The 22,630-nt window shown below is 40.9% G+C and overlaps 1 protein-coding gene across 1 annotated transcript in view; it reads left to right on the plus strand.

Annotated features, from left to right (window-relative positions):
• The first annotated feature begins 1,647 nt into the window (after window positions 1-1,647).
• Window positions 1,648-22,630, plus strand: part of LOC111962587 (leucine-rich repeat-containing protein 4C-like) — a 102,234-nt gene continuing 81,251 nt past the window's right edge. Inside the window, exon 1 of the mRNA XM_023985760.2 lies at window positions 1,648-3,253. The gene's annotated coding sequence lies outside the window, so the exon portion shown is untranslated. The remainder of the gene's footprint in view (window positions 3,254-22,630) is intronic.

Below are 22,630 nucleotides of genomic sequence, written 5' to 3' on the forward strand. Positions count from 1 at the left end.
ACTGACAGAGAGAGAGAGACTGACAGACAGACAGAGAGTGTGACTGACAAACAGAGAGAGTGACAGAGACAGAGAGAGTGACAGAGACAGAGAGAGAGACCCTTTAATGTCAAACAATTAAAATTGCTCAATCATAGGTGAGGAATGCAGGATAATGGCAGTGCACTTTTAGTGATGAGTGGCCAACAACTGACAGACAGGTATGTTGACATTTATGAAGACTGATAGATGATGCAACACCTTCACTGTTGAGATGTGATGAGACGTTGACAGCTGGACAGATCCTTGGTCTGGCATAATAATGTGTTCTCACATCTACAGTATCAACGTAAAAAAAAAGGGACTGCAACCACTGCAAGTGGAATGTCTCCTCCCTCCCCATCAGCAAATAGTTCTATCCATCTTGTCCAGTTTTAACAGTATATGTATATTTTGTATATGTCATGTCATTCACTGCTGCTTCTTGTAGCCACTGAGAATACCATCATAAGTAGTATGTGCAGCAGAGGTAGTTTGGTGGGCTACAGTCAAGTGATAAGTACCCATGTCTGGGACCATAGCAAATGCATATTTTATCCAAAGATATAAAGAAATCCCAGCTGAACTACACTACTTTCAGTGTTACCAGTAGCTTAGATTTAAATACATATTTTTATCATAATTGTGATAACATGTTAGACAATTATATGTACATACTGTGTACTCTGCACTGTATTGACTCTAATTCTGTTCTAGTATTGAGAAATTACCCCTGACACAGCAATTAGCGATAGTACCACGCATTGGCCTCTTTCACTGCCTGATGATGATGTGCGTAATTTCGAGTTACATTCAACTCGACAAAAGCGCTGGTGCTTCTCATAGTTGTGTGCCTGAGTCGCCCATTCACTGAATGTTTCCAAACAGTCACATTTTGAGAACCGTTAATGCCATCTGCGCTGCTCTGGTGACGTCGCAATTGCGCATCCCAATGTGAATTGAACTGTAGGCGCACTGAGGCCAAAAATAACTATGGACTGGCTATTTAATTGTATCTGGTCAGGTGCTACAGATATTGCTCGATGGGAGTGTGTAAGTTTTGTTGAAACTCACGCTGAATTATGTTGGCTGCAATGGGTGTGATCTTGAGTTGTGTCTGTGTGCATAATGCACAGCATAGACTATAAGAAAATGGACCCGTTGTGAAACGTAAGTTGATGAGAAAAGCACCGTGTTCTGCCCGGCTGCTCCAGTAGCCTGTGGCTCTGATGGTGTCATAGAGGGGAAGGGGGGGGGGGGGGTCGGTAGGTGGCAGTCGTGTCCCATCTGGTGCAGGGAGCCGCTGAGAAACAGGCCTCCGCACCTCTCTCCCTATCTTTCTCTCTCTCTCTAACTCACACACACATTCTCAAGTCGTGCACGCACGGGGGCAAACACACGCGCATCCATATTACCCCCAGACGCATCGCTCCTCATGACATCAAGTGATAATGCAATTGACCAATCAGTGGGTAGGTGATGGCAGGAAATTGGATAATTGTATTTCACCCATCAAAAGTGAGAAAGGGTGCGTGGGGAAAATATAGTGGGACCCACAACAAGGCAGACGCAACACATGAATGTGCGTCAAAGGAGAGGTGTTCAGCCAGTCTAGAGGGAGTATTCCTTCTGCACTGACTGGCGATATACAAATGGTCTTGTTTTGAGTGAGGGAGGAAGCCAGTGCGGTCTGGGTGTGAGGCTATCAGCACTCTGCAACAGAGGAGAAACTACTTCCCCGCACTGTCCACTATCTATTGTCTAGACCTTCGATCTTGCACATGCATGGTATCATATGATCTATGTGAGAGCGCACAAATGCATTGCATGTATAAATTGTAGATTGTTGGATGTAAACTAATTCTTAGCTTGATAAATTGTGGTCATAGCTATTGGCCATCATCCCAACGCGCAATATGAGTTGGCGAAGAGCGCGCACGGAGGATCATCACTAGGTGGATATTCGTTCCCTCTTGTGAGATATCAGTGGATTGACGGTACTGGAGAGTCCTGTCTGACACGTATAGAGCAAGAGAACAGAGAGAGGATGCGATGATTGCTGTGGGGGAAAACTGACAGGAGCAGCTTGGTGAACAAACGGCTCTCAAGACGCAATGAGAAGTCGGGACACGAAACCTTTGGAACTGTAATAGGCCTAATATTATAGCGTTATATTAGCTATAGCTATAGCTTATCCTGTGAAACATACTCATAACATTTGCCTTAGATTTGAGAGTCAGAGTCCAAGGAAGGGGATTTCGTTGTTAACCCTGGAAACAAGGCTTTAATGCATTTTTAGGTTATACAACCTGCTGGATTTTCCACCTGGCTCGCCGCAGGTTCTTACATCAAACATACTGACGCCTATGAACATCGATGGAATAATCTATCAGAAGACAAAGATAAGCCTGAAGACTGTATCATTCTTCGTCCAATCTACCCGACGAATTCATAGGCTACATCAACTCCGGGACCCCATCCAACGACATTCAATACGGAGGAAAAGATTAGTAAGAATCTTGAAATCCGCACTGGGTTGTGCGTTGAAATCTAATCAGATTCCAGTGGGGTTGCAGAGTAGCAAGGGGAAGCGTGAGAAAAGTTCCAGCTAAAAGCGTGACAGCGGGAAGACAACTATCAACCTCTTTATTTTTGCTCAATATGTCTGTTGATGATATTCAGCCGTAGATTATGATGAGGTTTGAGGATGTTATCAATCTGGGGGTCCACGGCTGCGTGAGACGGTGTCTTTAGTTGTCTGGCTCTGAAGAGGTTGGTTTTGTTTTTATTGAAAATAAAAATATAAGGGCTGGATCTGGGAAGAGCTCGGATTTCTCCTGATTCACGAAATGGTACCGGACAGCGACATAGATATAATTTTGCCTTGTTAACCTCACAGCGGGGTATCGCTCTGCATCAAACCATTAGTTTCAACAGTGCCTCCGTATTATTTGCCTCTTGAAAAATATGATTATGGTGATGGATAATTTGACTCTATTATCAATGTGCAAGTCCTAAATCTCAACCGATTGATATTAATTGATGGATTAAATTCTACATCGTTTGCAATCTGGGGACCGGATAAGGTTATGTGAAAGTATCACCACGGAGTCTGTCAAATCGCTTGAGAATTGCGGATGTATTTTCGATGCAGTTTTCGAGGGGAAGGAGCTGAAGAGCCAACTGTCGTTGTTTGAATCAGCTATCCTGCTAACATCAGCATCTTTGGTGACAAGTAAGTTATATGTGCTAATTTTGTTTAGTTGAATTGATTTTGAAATGGCACTAACACCTTGCCCACATTGAATTACGGTTTTAGCTAAAGCATATTGGTAATCTGGTAGAGGTAGGCTATTTAAAATCTGCGTTCCTTTGCTGCTCTGTCTCACTTTGCCGTATTATATTACGACATAGACTAAACAAAAAGCTTCATCCGACTTCATCTGACAAAAAAGCATATTTTGTGTGATGTGATGAATGGACCATTCGGTGTGTGTGTGTGTTCGTGTGCGTGCGTATGTGGTGGAGCGCTCTAGGAAATGCTTGTCGATTCAGCCTTTATTCGACTAACCTATACACATTTTATTTTATCATGAGGCCGATGCTGCTACCACAAATAGCCCAAACTGATCAAAATGTGTGGACAGGATGGTTGACTCTGTTATGTTGAGTAGTGGTGATGCAGTCTGTTGCATCCCATTTGCAGTATTTGGACCGTTGGATTTCAGCACCTACCAAAGGCCAAATAACATTCAGAATATCAAATATTTTATGTTGATTATAATATGCACAGTAGGCCCACCAATAGCTATTTGTAGAGCACATTGCTGTGCAATTGACTTCAAACTGTTATGTTATTAAGGCTCTTCGCATGCGCCCGGGTGAAAAGCCTAACATATCTGCCATGTCTTTGAGAATGATGTTTGCAAGAACACTATAGGGCTGTAGCTAATGCACTTTCATTTCCACCTATCCATGGAGTGTAGTGTCTGTTTTAATGCGGAGGCGCTGCGCTCCAATGTGTGCTTGAGTAGTTGGCTCGCGGTTGCTGTGAGCTCACTACTGGTATTGAGGGAGCTGTCCCTCATAAACGTGGTGCTGAAATGACAAGAGTATGGAGGCCGCTATGCAGTCTGCTGGCTAGAAACGAACGTAGCATAATGTGTGGTGTATAGCACACATACATGAAGCAATGGTATTTTGGTTATATTCCAGTTATGATAATTGATCACCATGCACTGATGTACAGTGTGCCATGGTATGGGATATGGTGTATCGGTTGAAATGGATTGGTTCTCCATTCATTCATTCATTCATTCATTCATTCATCTCACCCATTCATCTCACCCATTCATTCATTCTTGGCACTAGGAGCACATGGAAACAAACACACACACACACGCACACACACACACACACACGCACACACGCACACACACACACTCTGAACCCTACACCCTCCTTCTCACACAGTGGTCTCTTTGATCTCGCAGAGGGACAGCAAGACAGAAGACCACAGAGAACATGCACACACAGGGCCTTGCATCTAGCCAGTAATGAACGTTAGATTAAATTTGACTCCTTCAAAAATGAGGTTTTATCATATCTGCATGCTTAAAGCAAATGTTATACAGTATACAACTCTCTTACATGTGAATTTAACCAATTGTGTTTTCTTATTTCAACCACCCATTTGTCTGAAAACAATCAAATCGGTACTCTACAGTGCATTCAGAAAGTATTCACCCCTTGACTTCTCCACATTTTGTTGATTTACAGCCTGAATTTAAAATGGATTAAATCGAGATGTTGTGTCACTGGCCTAAACACAACACCCTATATTCTCAAAGTGGAATTATGTTTTTAGAAATGTTTACAAATGAAAAAAAAAGAATGAAAAAAAAAAGAAACTGAAATGTCTTGGGTCAGGAAGTATTCAACCTTTTGTTGTGGCAAGCCTAAATAATTTCAAGAGTAAACATTTGCTCAACGAGTCACATCATAAGGATTCACTCTGTGTGCGATAATAGTGCAATAATGACTACCTCATCTCTGTACCCCACACATACAATTATCTGTAAGTTCTCTCAGTCGAGTAGTGCATTTCAAACACAGATTCAACCATAAAGACCAGGGAGGTTTTCCAATGTCTAGCAAAGAAGCGCACCTATTGGTAGATAGGTAAAAAAAAAAAGCAGACATTGAATATCCGTTCGAAAACATGTGTTGAATATCCGTGTTTTTAATGACACTTTGTATGGTGTATCAATACACCCAGTCACTACAAAGTTATACGCGTCCTTCCTGACTCAGTTGCCGGGGAGGAAGGAAACCACCCTGGGACTTCACCATGAGGCCAATGGTGACTTTAAAACAGTTTCAGAGTTTATTGACTGTGATAGGAGAAAATTGAGGATGGATAAATAACATTGTAGTTGCTCCACAATAATAATATAAATGACAGTGAAAAGAAGGAAGCCGGGACAGAATACAAATATTCCAAAACATTCATCCTGTTTGCAATAAGGCACTAAAGTAAAACTGCAAAAAATGTGTCAAAAAAGTTAACTTTATTTCCTGAATACAAAGTGTTATGTTTGGAGCAAATCCAATACAACACATCAGTGAGTACCACTCTTCATATTTTCAAGCATGGTGGTGGCTGCATCATGTTTTGTGTGTGCTTGTCAGCGGCAAGGACTAGGGAGATTTTTAGGATAAAAATAAATGGAATGGAGCTAAGCAAAAATCCTAGTTCTTTCCAACACACTGGGATGCAAATTCACTTTTCAGCAGGACAATAACCTAAAACACAAGGTCAAACTGGATTTGCTTACCAAGGCAACATTGAATGTTCCTGAGTGGCCTAGTTACAGTTTTGACTTAAGTTGGCTTGAAAATCTATGGCAAGACTTGACAGAGCCTGATAAAAAAAGAAGAATGTGCAAATATTGTACAATCCAGGTGTGCAAAGCTCTTAGAGACTTACCCAGAAAGACTCACAACTCTAATCACTAAAGATGATTCTAACATGCATTGATTGATTCAGGTGTGTAAATTCGTTTTTTCTGTATTTCATTTTCAATAAATTGGTCAAACTTTCTAGAAAACACTTTGTGATTATGGGGTATTGTGTGTAGATTGGTGAGACATAAACTATTTAATCTATTTTCAATTCAGGCTGTAACTCAACAAAATGTGGAATAAGGCACTGTATATGCTGGATACAAGCTACTATCGAATAGTATTTTTCCATCATGTTTTTACCATCTTCTCCTATAATACAGCTACATTGAATCATGGATATATGTAGGTAATTTTAGGCGATACAGGTAGTAAGGCTTGGTGAACGCACAGTTCACTTGGTTTTAGATTGACTAATGCAGTATCTATCCTACATATCAGTGTTGGAAGTATATGCCATTTAGTAGTATTAGTGGTAGTCAATCATTAATAATACATCACAGTAGAAGTAATAGGAGTAGTAATGTTATCGCTTCAGTTGCAACTGAGGTTACGGTTGTCATTCTACTGTTGTAGAATTGATCGCAGCTTTCTGTCACCTGATTAAAGTGGCCCCCTATTCCCTCAGGTGAGTGAGGGAGTGAACATCTTTCACCCTATTTGAGAAAGCATGTTGCCTTGGGGAGACAAATCAGACTGCTCATTTTATGTTCTTCCCTTGTCAAAGGTTTTAGCATGATAAATCCACTCTATGAATCCCAAAGATGACATGTGTTTGTTGTGGCGTGATGCAGAGTGATTCATGCCTACGAGGAGCCTATCCCTTCTGCATGTTGAACACTTCTCGAAGGTCCACTTCCCTCCTGAACTTTCCATTCTATAGAGGTGATAGAAAGTCATCAGTCTGGGGCTTGGGGGGGGGGTTGGATGTACTCTATACTAACCAAGGGTAGCTTATGGTATTACAGTGTTTTACTTTTTAAATACTTAAAAAAATACTTTAGAAAGATAGAACAGTCATATTGTACACTTGGATTCTTGTTTTTTAATATTGCAGTAAGTAAGTTGTGCAGTGGTCTCAGAGCAGGTGCGGTGTGGATACTGAGGACCGAGGGAAAAGTCCTGCTGCTGCTAGCATCAAGCCAGAATTCAGTTGATAACATTGTCACCTCCGCAGACGTCTGTTTCATGTCCAATTCCTCCCCTCGTTGCAGTCTTAGTAATCCGTTGAAAATTGTGCCAAGCGGCCCTGTCAAAAAATTAATGAACTTGTCAGCCAGAAAAGGGTAGCATTGCGACAAGGTGTCAGCCCCTCTAGAAGCCACAGAGCATATGCCCATGTTCCTTTTCCCACATTCTCCTTTGAAATGTTGCTTATTTCCTCAGACTGTGACTCCGTTCAGATCAGGGCCATCGCTTTGTGCCATTTAATAAATGTTCATTTGTTAAATCTGATTAATCTGGGTAAAGCCCCAGCTTAGGACACCATTAGCATTAATTTCTCTGACTGCTGGGGACTTCTATCAATAATGGAACCGCCCGTACAATTTTCATCTTCTCTGGGTAGAAATGTTCTTTGGGGATTGGATTGGTCGTGAAAGGGAAATTAAAAAGTCAGGCAGTCCTGTGTTATCTACACTCTTTGAAAAAAGGTGCTATCTAGAACTTAAAAGGGTTCTTTGGCTGTACCGTACGAGGACCCTTTGAAGAACCCTTTTTGGTTCCAGGTAGAACCCTTTTCGGGTAAATGTTGGCTGCCAGACCGGCAGATAGAAACACCATGGGGGAGGTTGAGACGAGGAGGGGCGCTGGGGTACCAAGAGAGAGCGAGAGAAGGCAGATATGTTTTCAGGTCAAGGCAGTGCTGCGGTGCTGTGAGTATACAGTACAAGCTCTAACTGGATGCATCATCTCAGATGATTGGTGGTTTGTTACATGAGTTCAGTCCCTTGATGACTTCCTATGCCTAGGTGCTGATGTAGGCAATGGTTGAGTCTAGGGCTGTTATGGTGATTGCCACACCAGCAGTCACGAGTCATGACTGCAGTCAGATGCCACGTGACTGTTGAATCAAGGTAACTAGGCTTCTCAAAAGCGCACTCTGAAGTCGCTGATTTTCATTAGTAGCCTACCAAACTTGCTTACGGCCAGTCGCAAATGGCCTGGTACTCAGCGCTCTATTGTCCCTCTAATCACTCTGTCATCAATGCAAATGCATTCGAAAATAAAATCAAACACTTCATGAGAGCCCTGGCATTCAGAGTTTGAGTGGAAAAAGATCACCTCTTGCGCAGCAAGAGCCCACTCCTCATAGCTGATTGATGCATGGAATTAATAAGTGTTCCCCATAAGCCGTTGTTGCGCAACATTTCTATAGGCTATGCTATGCAATTACGTGAGAAAACAGAGTTTTGACGGCCTCTATTATTCTCTAGGGTAGGGGGCAGCATTCGGAATCTTGGATGAAATGCATGCCCAAATTAAACTGCCTGCTTCTCGGGCCCAGAAGATATGATATGCATATAACTGGTAGATTTGGATAGAAAACACTCTAAAGTTTCCGAAACTGTTCAAATAGTGTCTGAGTATAACAGAACTGATTTGGCAGGCGAAAACCTGAGAAATCCATTCAGGAAGTAGTTTTTTTTGTTGGTTTTGTAGTTTTCTATTCAATGCCATTACAGTATCCATTGACTTAGGTCTCAAATTGCAGTTTCTATGCCTTCCACTAGATGTCAACAGTCTTTAGAAATTGTTTCAGGCTTGTATTCTGAAAAATTAGGAAGTAAGAGCAGTCTGAATGAGTGGAACCTACAGTGTCACAGAGCTTTTTCATGCGCGCGACCGAGAGAGTGCCTTTCTTGTTTACCTTTTAAATTGACGACGTTATTGTCGATTATTTAGGCTAAAAACAACCTGAGGATTACATTTTAACATCGTTTGACATGTTTCTATGAACTTTACGGATGCAATTTGGATTTTTTCGTCTGCCTGTTTTGACTGCGTTTGAGCCTGTGGATTACTGAAGAAAACGCGCAAACAAAACTGAGGTTTTTGGATATAAAGAGACATTATCGAACAAAAGGAACATTTATTGAGTAAATGAATGTCTGCTGAGTGCAACCATATGAAGATCATCAAAGGTAAGGGATTAATTTTATCTCTATTCCTAACTTGTGTAACTCTTCTACTTGGCTGGTTACTGTTTGTAATGATTTGTCTTGTGGGCTATGTTCTCAAATAATCGTAAGATATGCTTTCGCCGTAAAGCATTTTTAAAATCTGACACCGTGGTTGGATTCACAAGAAGTTAATCTTTAAACCTATGTCAAATACGTTTTGTTTTCTGAATTTTTATAATGAGTATTTCTGTATTTGAATTTGGCGCCCAGCAGTTTCACTGGCTGTTGAAGAGGTGGGACGCTAACGTCTCACGTACCCAAGAAAGGTTAAAATAGGAATATCCCATCAGCTTTAATCCGTTACATGTAAGGGATTACAAAAAAAGCATAACTGTAATACGTTATGTTACTATCAAAAGAATTGTAATCAAATTACAGATACTTTTGAAAAACTAGATGATTACTTCGAAGATTACTTTTAAATTCAGAAAGGATGTTGTCTAAAAAAAATATTTGACACTATCTGTTTTCTCAATGACATTCAAATCAGCATTGAAAAAAAGCTCAAATTTTAGTTTGTTCCACCTGAGCGAGTCTGACCATAAATCAGAGACGACTATGATGACAAGCTAGTGGGAAGGTTGCTGTCCTTTTCTGTGGCTTAATTATGGCTGAAGGGGCAGTATTGAGTAGCTTGGATGAAAGGTGCCCATATCAAACGCCCTGCTCCTCAGTCATATTTCCTAATACTTGCATATTATTAGTAGTATTGGATAGAAAACACTCTACAGTTTCTAAAACTGTTTGAATTATGTCTGTGAGATTAACAAAACTCATATTGGCAGGCAAAATCCTGAGTTGAAATCAAAACAGGAAGTCAGAAATCTGAGCCTGTATGTATTCACCAGAGTCCCTTAAGAAATCCACTTGAGTTATGAATGATGTTGCACTGCCTAGGGGTTCCACTAGATGTCAACCATCAATAGAAATTCCAATGAGACTTCTATGATGTTGTGGGAGAGAATGATAGCAGAATCAGTCAGGTGTCCATCAAGCAGCCATTTTCTGATCATGCTTTTTATTCATGGAAGTCACCTATGTTCCATTGCTTACGCAGACAAGAACGAATACTCCGCTTGGAACTTTATTGAAGCTATATGTTAAAAACATACTAATGATTGATTCAGTACTTAGTTTGAAATGTTTCTTCGACCGGTAATATCACATTTTGAAGTTTTTGTCCGATATAAAGCTGACCAGAATTAGCGTTTGGACATGTTTACCAAACGCGCTAACAATTGGACATAAATAACAGATTTTTTCCGAACAAAACAAACATTTGTTGTGGACCTGGGATTCCTGGTGTGCTTTCTGATGTAGATCATCAAAGGTAATGGAATATTTATCATGTATTTTTGTGTTTATGGTGACGCCATCTTTGCAGCTGTGGTATGCTACTTTTGAGCGCCGTCTCAGATTATAGTGTCCATTTCTTTTTCCGTAAAGTTTTTTTTAAATCTGACACAGCGGTTGCATTAAGGAGAGGTATATCTATAAATCAATGTGTATAACTTGTATTATCATCTATATTTATGATGAGTATTTCTGTTGAAACGATGGGCTATGCAAAGTCACTTGATGTTTTTGCATTTAGTGAATCTAGTCGCCTCAATGTAAACTCAGATTTTTTTATATAAATATTAATTTTATCAAACAAAACATGCATGTATTGTGTAACATGAAGTCCTATGAGTGTCATCTGATGAAAATAATCGAAGGTTAGTGATTCATTTGATCTCTATTCTGGTTTTTGTGAAGCTATATTTAGCTGGAAAAAATGGCTATGCTTATTGTGGTTTTGTGGTGACCTAACATAATCGTTTGTAGTGCTTTCGCTGAAAAGCCTATTTGAAATCGGACACTTTGGGGGGATTAACAACAAGATTTCCTTTAAAATGATATAAGACACATGAATGTCTGAGGAATTTTAATTATGAGATTTCTGTTTTTTGAATTTGGCGCCCTGCACTTCGACTGGCTGTTGTCATATCGGTCCCGTTACCGGGACTTCAGCCATAAGAAGTCAACCTCTCTAGGGTATGTGGGACGGTAGCGTCTCACCTCGTCAACAGCCAGTGAAACTGCAGGGCGCCAAATTCAAAACAACAGAAATCCCATAATTAAAATTCCTCAAACATACATGTATTTTACACAATTTTAAAGATACACTTGTTGTAAATCCAGCCACGGTGTCCGATTTCAAATAGGCTTTACGACGAAAGCAAANGTCCGATTTCAAATAGGCTTTACGACGAAAGCAAACCAAACGATTATGTTAGGTGAGTGCCTATTCACAGAAAAACACAGCCATTTTTCCAGCCAAAGACAGGAGTCACAAAAAGCAGAAATATAGATAAAATGAATCACTAACCTTTGATGATCTTCATCAGATGACACTCATAGGACTTCATGTTACACAATACATGTATGTTTTGTTCGGTAAAGTTCATATTTATATCCAAAAATCTCAGTTTACATTGGCGCGTTATGTTCAGTAGTTCCAAAACATCCAGAGATTTTGCAGAGAGCTACATCAATTTACAGAAATAGTCATCATAAATGTTGATGAAAATACATGTGTTACACATTGAATTTTAGATCCACTTCTCCTTAATGCAACCGCTGTGTCAGATTTAAAAAAAACTTTACGGAAAAAGCAAACCATGCAATAATCTGAGTACGGTGCTAAAACGACAAATCAACCCAAAGAGATATCCGCCATGTTGGAGTCAACAGAAGTCAGAAATAGCTTTATAAATATTCACTTACCTTTGATGATCTTCATGAGAATGAACTCCCAGGACTCCCAGTTCCACAATAAATGTTTATTTTGTTCGATAATGTCCATCATTTATGTCCAAATTCCTCCTTGTTGTTCACGCGTTCAGTACACAATCTAAACTCACGATGCGCGTGCAAGTCCAGCGGAAAGTATGGACGAAAAGTCCAAAAAGTTCAGTCCGTAGAAACATGTCAGAAACATGTCAAACGATGTATAGAATCAATCGTTTATGTTTTTGTTTATGTTTTTAACATAAATCTTCAATAATGTTCCAACCGGAGAATTCCTTTGTCTTCAGAAAAGTAAATGGAACAGAGCTCGCTCTCACGTGAATGAGCGTCATGAGCTCAAAGCATTCTGCCAGACCTCTGACTCATTCCCCTCTCATTCGGCCCCACCTCACAGTAGAAGCATCAAACAAGGTTCTATAGACTGTTGACATCTAGTGGAAGCCTTAGGAAGTGCAACATGACCCCATTTCCAGTGTATCTTGGATAAGCAAAGAGTTGAAAACCTACAAACCTCAGATTTCCCACTTCCTGGTTGGATTCTTTCTCAGGTTTTTGCCTGCCATATGAGTTTTGTTATACTCACAGACATCATTCAAACAGTTTTAGAAACGTCAGAGTGTTTTCTATCCAAATCTACTAATAATTATGCATATCCTAGGATCTGGGCCTGAGTAGCAGGCAGTTTACTCTGGGCACGCTTTTCATCCGGACGTGAAAATACTGCCCCCTACCACAAAGAAGTTAACCAACCTGGCTCATAATTTAACAATTGTATTCGTATTTACAAATGGCTCACACGTTTGTTATTAAGGTATATGAAAGTTCACATGTTCCAAAAGGTATTTCTGTCAAAAAATGGATTTAGATTTTTTTTTTAAGTTTACATTTAAATGACTCTCCTGTGATGTAGTGACCTGCGACATTTGGCTAGTTTCCTGAAATGAGTCACAAATGTGTTTGATGGATCGCGGGAAAAGCTTTTGTAGACTAGTCCAAGCTATGTCTTCCAATGCTGCAACTGCTGTCAGCATCCAAAGATTATCCAACTTGAATAAACTCTTGGAGGTAAGGATTACAGCAGTGATGTAGTCTACGGCGATATGGATATCACTTATTATTGATATTTACATTGTGCATTGATGTGAATCACACTGCTGCTCTCTCATTTAGCTATTTGTGGCATACTGATTGTGGTTGTTGTGGATGGCTGTTCACAAATCTAAATATGTATTTGAAGTCAATAATGGTTGAATTCAAGAAGTTTAACTTCTTGACGCACGGATCCCGTTACCGGGATCATTTATCAACAACAACCGCTAAATTGCAGAGCGCCAAATTCAGATGAAATACTAAAAATATTTATAATCATGAAATCACAAGTGAAATATACCAAAACACAGCTTAGCTTGTTGTTAATCCACCTATCGTGTCAGATTTTGAAAATATGCTTTACAGCGAAAGCAATCCAAGCGTTTGTGAGTTTATCAATCACTAGACAAAACACTAAGAACAGTTAGCCTTAAATTAGCTTGGTCACGAAAGTCAGAAAAGCAATAAAGTTAATCGCTTACCTTTGATAATCTTCGGATGTTTGTACTCACGAGACTCCCAGTTACACAATAAATGTTATTTTTGTTCGATAAATATTAGTTTTATAACAAAAAAACGCCATTTGGGTTGTGCGTTATGTTCAGAAAACCACAGCCTCATTCCGTTCCTGAAAGGCAGACAAATTCCAAAAAGTATCCGTAATGTTCGTAGAAACATGTCAAAGGTTTTTTATAATCAATCCTCAGGTTGTTTTTAACATACATAATCGATAATATTTAAACTGGACAGTAACCTACTCAATAAAATAGAGAAAGAAAATGTTGAGCTATCCCTCTCGCACGCAGGAACTAATCAAAGGACACCTGGCGCGTTTTGAAAATTCTCGCTAATTTTTCAAAATAAAAGCTTGAAACTATGTCTAAAGCCTGGTCACAGCCTGAGAAAGCCATTGGAAAAGGAATCTGGTTGATACCCCTTTAAATGGAGGAGGGGCAGGCAACGGAACAGGGATTAAAAAAAGGCACTTCTGGGTTGGATTTCCTCAGGTTTTCACCTGCAAAATCAGTTATGTTTTACTCACAGACAATATTTTGACCGTTTTGGAAACTTTAGAGTGTTTTCTATCCTAATCTGTCAATTATATGCATATTCTAGCATCTGCACCTGAGAAATAGTCCATTTACCTTGGGAACGTTATTTTTCCAAACATAAAAATTCTGCCCCCTAGCTGAAAGAAGTTAAGCTGCCAATCAATCATTGTTTTTGAAACCAGTGGACGGCCAGTGAAAATTGCAACAGCTCCACAGTGCGGATCCCAGCCTATGAAATAAAAGTGGTGCTTTTATTGCTCAATCTAATTCATGCTGATAAAAACAAAAATCTATAGACCTAATGGACACATGCTCAAACTCGTAAACTTTTGATAGACTTAAAGGGGCAATCTGTAGTTGCTACATCCTTTTTTGGACTTATAAGTTATATATATTAATGTATAGATATTATTTTATTTTATTATTATATGTATTAGAAAGCGATGGGTTAGAAGAAGCCTATATAACCAACCCATAAAGTAAAATTTTACCTCCATATATGGCCAGCTATGTAAACTTTAACATTGATTTATCCTGCAATAGATGTTGTTCAATTGGTAACATACATTTTTATTGTAACGGTACTCCTCTTCGTCTGAGGAGGAGTAGGAAATATCGGACCAATGTGCAGCGTGGTAAGTGTCCATAATAGATTTTTAATAAATCAACTGAACAAAAATAACAAAAGCACAAACAAACAACCGAAACAGTTCTGTATGGTGAAACAAATAAAGTTGCATAAATAACTCTAATTTATAGGAGGACCTGTTTCAAATTATAGGCTATGCGTGGAAGCCCGGAGATGCGAAAAGTGTTTATGTTAATTAACGTTCAATTATCGTGAGACCGGCAGTTATTTTCATGACAATAACCGGCTGACAAAATGTCATGACCACCACAGCCCTAGTTGAGTCACCCCACAACAATTGACCTTAGAAATATGTATTTTGACCCCAGTTGCAGGAAGCCGACACTCAAACTAACATACAGAAGTCCTACACAGGATGTTGGGATCATGAGCTATTCATGCACATTCTTTTCAACAATTTCTCTTCGAAGTGATTTATTTGTGGATGAGATGTTGAGTCATTATTTGGCTGTAGAATGGCTTAGCTAAGAGTGGACCTTTTTGTGTATTTTGTTTTATTTGTGGTTGTTATTGTTTTGTCGGCTCAAGCTAATTCTGTAACACTACAATGATCTACACAGGCATGGATGTTTATTGTAGCTCTGAACCCCATTAGCGACCCTGTACAATACCCTACTAGTAGAGTAAATAGGAACAGCAATGTGTTTTCATTCAGGTTTTTGGTAGTTAACGTAATCAATCCAGTCTTCAAAGAGTTTTATGATTTTGGGTTCATGCACTCCTGACATTGATCTAGATTCTTGTTAAGGATCAGAGTTACTATTTCAATCATGTGGAGACTGAAGACGTCAGTGAGCTGTGGACCAACGCACTGGATTTCTAAATCAACTAAGTCGACAGACACGTACAGACATCCTGCACACATACACACAAGCACAGAAATGCAAGCAGCCAGGCAGGAACAAACTCATGCATCACGCACAGGTGTGTGCAAACACACACAGGTGCTCTGGACACACACACAGCCCACATTAGCACACACACCGACACACACAAACACACTCCTGATAAACACACACACACTCACGATCAACACACACACACACAGCGGCTGTAGTGGGCTCGCTCATTAGTCATCGTCTCTAGCTTGTCTCTCTGAATGTGCCATCCAGGGAAAGGACAGCAGATCCGGAGGAAAGTAGCACTACATTCCTTCAGTCGATGGATTAATCAATGGCTGCTCCTCTCTCCCATCAATCTCAGGGAATAATCTGAGAGACATCCATTCTGTCACACTGGATGCCGGCATGCACTGCTCCTATTACTGTCCTCTTCTTTACAGCCAATTGTACTGTACCATAGGAGGGGTAGGGACATGTGAGGTTTGGATAAGTGACCGCAGCTGTAGCGTGTGCATACCTTTTAGGGGTTGGCAGTGGTGGTCAAGTAGTCTTTTCCATAGTGGTGGTCAAGTAGTCTTTTCCATAGTGGTGGTCAAGTAGTATTTTCCATAGTGGTGGTCAAGAAGACTACACCATAGTGGTGGTCAAGTAGTCTACTCCATATTGGTGGTCCAGTAGTCTACTCCATGGGTGGCTCAAGTAGTCTACTCCATAGTGGTGGTCAAGTAAGTCTAACTCCATATTGGGGCCAGTAGTCTGACTATATTGGTGGTCAGTAATTCTACCACATATTGGTGTCAAGTGTCCTCTCCATATTGGTGGTCCAGTAGTCTACTCCATAATTGGTGGTCAGTAGTCTACTCCATATTTGGTGGTCCGTAGTCTACTCCATATTGGTGGTCCAGTAGTGCTACTCCATAGTGGTGGTCAAGTAGTCTACTCATATTGGTGGTCCAGTAGTCTACTCCATATTGGTGGTCCAGTATTCTACCACATATTGGTAGTCAAGTAGTCTACTCCATATTGGTGGTCAGTAGTCTACTCCATATTGGTGGTGAAGGTCTCCTCCATATGGTGGTCAGTAGTCTACTCCATATTGGTGTCCAGTAGTCCTCCATTGGTGGTCAAGTAGTTCTACTCCATATTGGTGGTGAGTAGTCTACTCATATTGGTGGTCCAGTAGTCTCTCCATATGGTGGTCAAGTAGCTACTCCATATTGGTGGTCGTAGTCTACTCCATATTGGTGGTGAAGTAGTCTATTCCATTTGGTGGTGAAGTAGTCTACTCCATATTGGGGTCAGTAGTCTACCCATATTGGTGGTCAAAGTAGTCTACTCCATATTGGTGGTCAAGTAGTCTACTCTCATATTGGTGGTCAAGTAGTCTACTCCATAGTGGTGGTCAAGTAGGTCTACTCCATATTGGTGGCCAGTAGTCTACTCCATATTGGTGGCAAGTAGTCTACTCCTATTGGTGGTCAAGTAGTCTACTCCATATTGGTGGTCAGTAGTCTACTCCATATTGGTGGTCAAGTAGTCTACTCCATATTGGTGGTCAAGTAGTCTACTCCAATATTGGTGGTACCAGTAGTCTACTCCATATTGGTGTCCAGTAGTCTACTCCATATTGGTGGTCAGTAGTCTCCTCCAGTGTTGGTCAGTAGTCTACTCCATATTGGTGGTCCAGTAGTCTACTCCATATGGTGGTCAGTAGTCTACTCCATATTGGTGTCCAGTGTCTACTCCATAGTGGTGGTACCAGTAGTTCTACTCCATATTGGGTGGTCAAGTAGTACTACTCCATATTGGTGTTAAGTAGTCTACTCCATAGTGGTGGTCCAGTAGTCTACTCCATATGGTGGTCAAGTAGTCTACTCCTATATGGTGCCATGTAGTCTACTCCATATTGGTGGTCAAGTAGTCTACTCCATATTGGTGGTCAAGTAGTCTACTCCATATTGGTGGTCAAGTAGTGTAACTCCATATTGGTGGTGAAGTAGTCTACTCCATATTGGTGGTCAAGTAGTCTACTCCATAGTGGTGGTCAAGTAGTCTACTCCATATTGGTGGTCAAGTAGTCTACTCCATTTTGGATGGCCCAGTAGTCTACTCCATAGTGGTGGCCCAGGTGTCTACTCCATATTGGTGGTCAAGTAGTCTACTCCATATTGGTGGCCCAGTAGTCTACTCCATATTGGTGGCCCAGTAGTCTAGCCCGTAGCAGGTAATGGCTTTAAACAAAAACAAGCTGAAATATACTTGTTGTGCTGTGACTCAACGATGTCCCTTTCCCTCTCGCCCCTCTCCCCTCATTCTTCCGCCCCAAAACTCAACTAAAAGTAGTGACCTGGAATTCAAGTTGCCACGTTAGTCAGTCACCACAGGCCTTACCTCACCCACATTGTCAGTCTTGCCGAGGTTCAACTTAATGACTTAGCCCCCTCCCTCTTTTCTCCTTCCCCCTTACACCATGCATGAATGTACAAGGTGCAGAATCGAGAGAGTGGCGGCCCCTGAAGTAAGGTTGTGCTGACGTGACAGCCTGGGTGAAGGAAAACATACACACGCATGCATACACACACGGCAACACACCACCGACACACGTGTCTCCAGCGAAGCCAATCCTCTTGCCTCCAGGGCAGTGTGACAGCGTCTGCTGAAAGTGATAGTGGCTCAGGTCGCCACATTAATTTCTGCTGCTAAATGAAAAGGTTAAAGGGACTGAGAGAGGGTGACGTGTTGTCTTTCACCTCCTCCCGCCCACTCTCAGGCCTCCTCCTAATGAAGGTGAGACTATAGATTCCTTCCCTTCACTGCGGAAAAGGACCAAAGGAAAGAGACAGAGTATGGAGGGATAAACAGAGAGAGAGAGAGAAATCTTAATGATGGGAGCACGAGTAATCTGCATGTAATAGGTTATTTGGAAATGCAGAAAAAGGGAGACTGCTGGAGTTGATTGTTCTTATTTGAGTTCATTAATACAATTCCCCCTCACAAAGAGCCTGTGCAGAACCTTTCAAGCTAAAAGAATGACTAAATCAGTCATGGTGACTGGGCCTATTTGCTCTGTAAAAGACTGTGTCATAGCACACACATGCACACACACGTGCGCACGTACAGACACAAACACAGACTTGTCTGTGTTCCCTGTCAACAAGAGGTGTTTTGAAAGATTATAAATTGAGATGGAAGGACTTTGAGTGAAGTGGTGCCCTGATGCTGGTATGGCTGGGTGACCTGTTACTGGGGAGAGATTGTGTTTTATTTTCTGGTTGCTGCAGTCCTCTCCTCTGCAGTCCCTTTCAAAGGCATACTGTAGCCCAGTCTAGAGGGAGAATGGTGATGGCTGAAGCCAACACTCAGTATGAGGACAGGCATAATATATCACCTGTGTGTATGCATTAACCTCAGAGAGTTTCTCCTTTCATGGGTTGTCTGGAGACATCATTATTCATCACCGTTGGCTGAGAAAATAGGGCAACGGTGGTTGAGCCGAGCACATGCACTGAAAATGTAACTGTCAGCCAGGTGTTTGAAATGTTTCAGATTTACTGTGTCTGGAATCTCTTTTACTGTTGCCTCTTAACTCTGGGCAAAGTCAAGGAGCCTCATTATATAATCTAAGGTTAAATTCTAAATTCTCCATTCCACGGGTCATAAGTTAGCATCAAAGGAATGGTATGTTACATTTTAGGCTATGTTTATGAGTGTGTCATTCCTTGCAAACAATAACCTCTGCTTTATGGTGTGAAGCTGTAGCATAATCATGGATTGCTATTACATCTATTACTATGCAGATGAAAGGGCCTTGCAGAGAGTAGAGAGAGAGAAAGAGAAAGAGAAAGAAAGAGGGAGGGAGAGAGAGAAGCCTGCATCGCTGATGACTCAAACGCCCACGTATATTACCTCACATCTAGATTAATCAGAGGCTACAGAAAACTCACTAACGCGATTACAGAGCTTAATATAATCACCCCATATTCATAGTATATAATAGCATCAGATTTGATAATGGAAATGATCATGTTTTCTGTGAAATGATCATGTACTCTGACTCCATTCTGAGCATTTTTATACTCAGGTCCTGTTGAGATGTGTGCTATAATGCAAACACAGCTGGAATCAGTCCCTCTTATGGTATCTTTGAGGTTATAGATCAGTGTTTTGTCCTGCTCTTCGCTAGATATGTGTATTACCTGCACTGAGGTGTTTCATTATCAATATTGATGAGTTTTCGTATATCTCAATGAGGCAGTGTCCTTCAATCCCAGATTTTTGTACTAACATGTCTAATTCAACAATGATCAAGGGATAAAAACACTAAGGAGAGTAATGTAATGGCTNCTGTAGCATAATCATGGACAAACCTCTGTTGCTATTAGATCTTACTATGCAGATGGCAGTGCAATCCAGAGAGTAGAGAAGGGAGAGACAGAAAGAAGGGAGAGAGAGAATCCTGCTTTGCTGATGACTCAAACTCCCACATGTCTATTACCTCACATTTACATTCATCAGGGGCTGCAGAAAACTCACCAACGTGATTACAGAGCCTAAAATATCACCCCATATTCATAGTATGTAATGTAATCAGGTTTGTTTTCTGTGATATGATCATGTAGTTGGACTCCACTTTGAGCATTTTTACGCTCATGTCCTGCTGTCATGTGATGTGATAATGCAAACACAGCTGGGATCAGTCTCTCGTAAGGGTCATCTTTGAGGTTATAGATTAGACTGTTCATGTGGTATGTTTGTTTTGTCCTGTGTTTACCTAGGTGTGTCTCACCTGCACTGCAGTGTCTCATGATGAATATGGATGAGTTTCCCTACTATCTCAATGAGGCAGTGTTCTTCAAYCCTTGTCCTGACATTTTTTTCTTCTTCAGCCCAGTGCTAACATGTCTAATTAAAGCAATCATCAAAGATTAAAAACACTAAGGTGAATCATGTAATGGCTGCAATTTCCTTCCCACCCTCCCTCCCTGGATGTGTGTATGTTGGCCTTCTGTAGACCCAGGGGTGTAGGATGAGCGTCTGGGATCTGGACAGCTGGGACGGGCTTCTCCATCTGTCTCCCTGAACCTCTCTTTAACTCACAGACCCAATCAGCCTGGCAGGACTCAAACACTAGTGCAGCTAGCACACAGCTAGCACACAGCTAGCACACAGCTATCAGCGCTCCACTCTGCTCAGCAGGAAGAGGCTGACCTGCCAGTCAATTAGTTCATACTAGAGTACAGTACAGTACACAATGTCTGTGTTTTCTTCACATCTATCTCAGCCAGTATGTATCACTTTCTCTCTCCCTCTCTCTCTCTCTCTCGCTCTCACTCTCTCCCTCTATCTCTCTCTCACTCTCTATCCTTCACTCGTTCTCTCTCCCTCTTTCTCCTTGTCTCTGTCCTTGATGCGTCAGTCATTCAGCCACCTGTGTGTAGACTGGATTTGCCCTATGAGGGGAGTTTTGATCTGACAGGAAGAGACTTGAACTTGATGTAATCCTGCGTGTCTCCGGGGAGTCTAATGAGGTACTAGTGTGTCTGCCTGGTAAGGTCAGGGCCCTGTGACAGAGACTGCCAACTCACTCCCAGACAACATGGATGACAGAGGGAAGGAACGACATGGTGGAAAGTGAAAACAACTCCTTGAGATACAATATAATGCAACTATATTTTTTAAATAGAAGCTATCCAATATGGTGCTACCTAAATAGTGTCTTATCTTCCCTGTGCCTGACCAATTAAATTACACCTTCACTGTTGACATAATCATATGTATTTGTAATTAGAGATTGGATCTTTAATGTACACAGATAGAGTGGTGTTATGTGTGCCTATCCTATCCCCTGTCATCTACATATTACCCTATCCTATCCCCTATCATGTACATATTACCGTATACTATCCCCTATCATGTACATATTATCCAATCCCCTATCATGTACATATGACCCTGTCCTATCCCCTATCATGTACATATTACCCTATCCTATCCCCTATCATGTACATATTACCCTATACTATCCCCTATCATGTACATATTATCCAATCCCTTATCATGTACATATTACCCTGTCCTATCCCCTATCATGTACATATTACCCTATTCTATCCCCTATCATGTACATATTACCCTATCCTATCCCCTATCATGTACTGTATACACTATCCTATCCCCTATCCTGTAAATATGACCCTATCCTATCTCTTATCATGGTCATTTTTCACTATCCTATCACTTATCCTGTACATATTACCCTATCCTCTCACCTTTCCTCCCATCCACAGTCACCCATACCCATGCCCAGATCTACCATGCCAACATGATTTAAGACGTATGGTCATTCAAAAAAAATAAAGAATAGTCTGATTGGTCACTTGGAGTGGCAGCAGGTTATAGGAGGGTACTGTGACTCCCTTTCTCTCTCAATCTCGGTGTGTGTGTGTGTGTTACCCCATGGCACACCTCCTGCAGCCTACGCCAGACTCTTCGCCCTGTGGGGCACAATGTTTGGCTGTGACAGGCCCGTCTGCCACAAAACAGAACAACACTGTCACACAATTGCCAAGGTCTGTCCACATACAGTACTTATTATCATCCTCTGGTAATGCAGCAATACAGAATATCACCTCATCCATGCACACATGTACATGTATGGATATATATATCTATAAAAAAATACAATGTTAGATGAAGTGAAGATAGCCAGTTAGATATGTAAACTTCACTGTTTTGTACACATCCCATTAGCTACCACATTATACCACTCACTATACTGTACTTCATGTGGTTCATATTGATTACAGAGTCTACATGAATGCATGCTTGATATTCCTGCCAGGTATAGGCCTTCAGGAATATATTTTAAAGGGAAAAACTTTATTTGTCACATACGCCGAAATCCACTGTAGAACTTACCATGAAATGATTACTTACAAGCCCTTAACCAACAGTGCAGTTCAAGAAAGAGTTAAGAAAATATTTAACAAATAAAATAAAATAAAAAATTATTAAAAGTAACATTATAAAATAACAATAACG

The sequence above is a fragment of the Salvelinus sp. IW2-2015 genome, linkage group LG4q.1:29 (assembly GCF_002910315.2).
Source record: "Salvelinus sp. IW2-2015 linkage group LG4q.1:29, ASM291031v2, whole genome shotgun sequence".
Lineage (NCBI taxonomy): Eukaryota > Metazoa > Chordata > Actinopteri > Salmoniformes > Salmonidae > Salvelinus > Salvelinus sp. IW2-2015.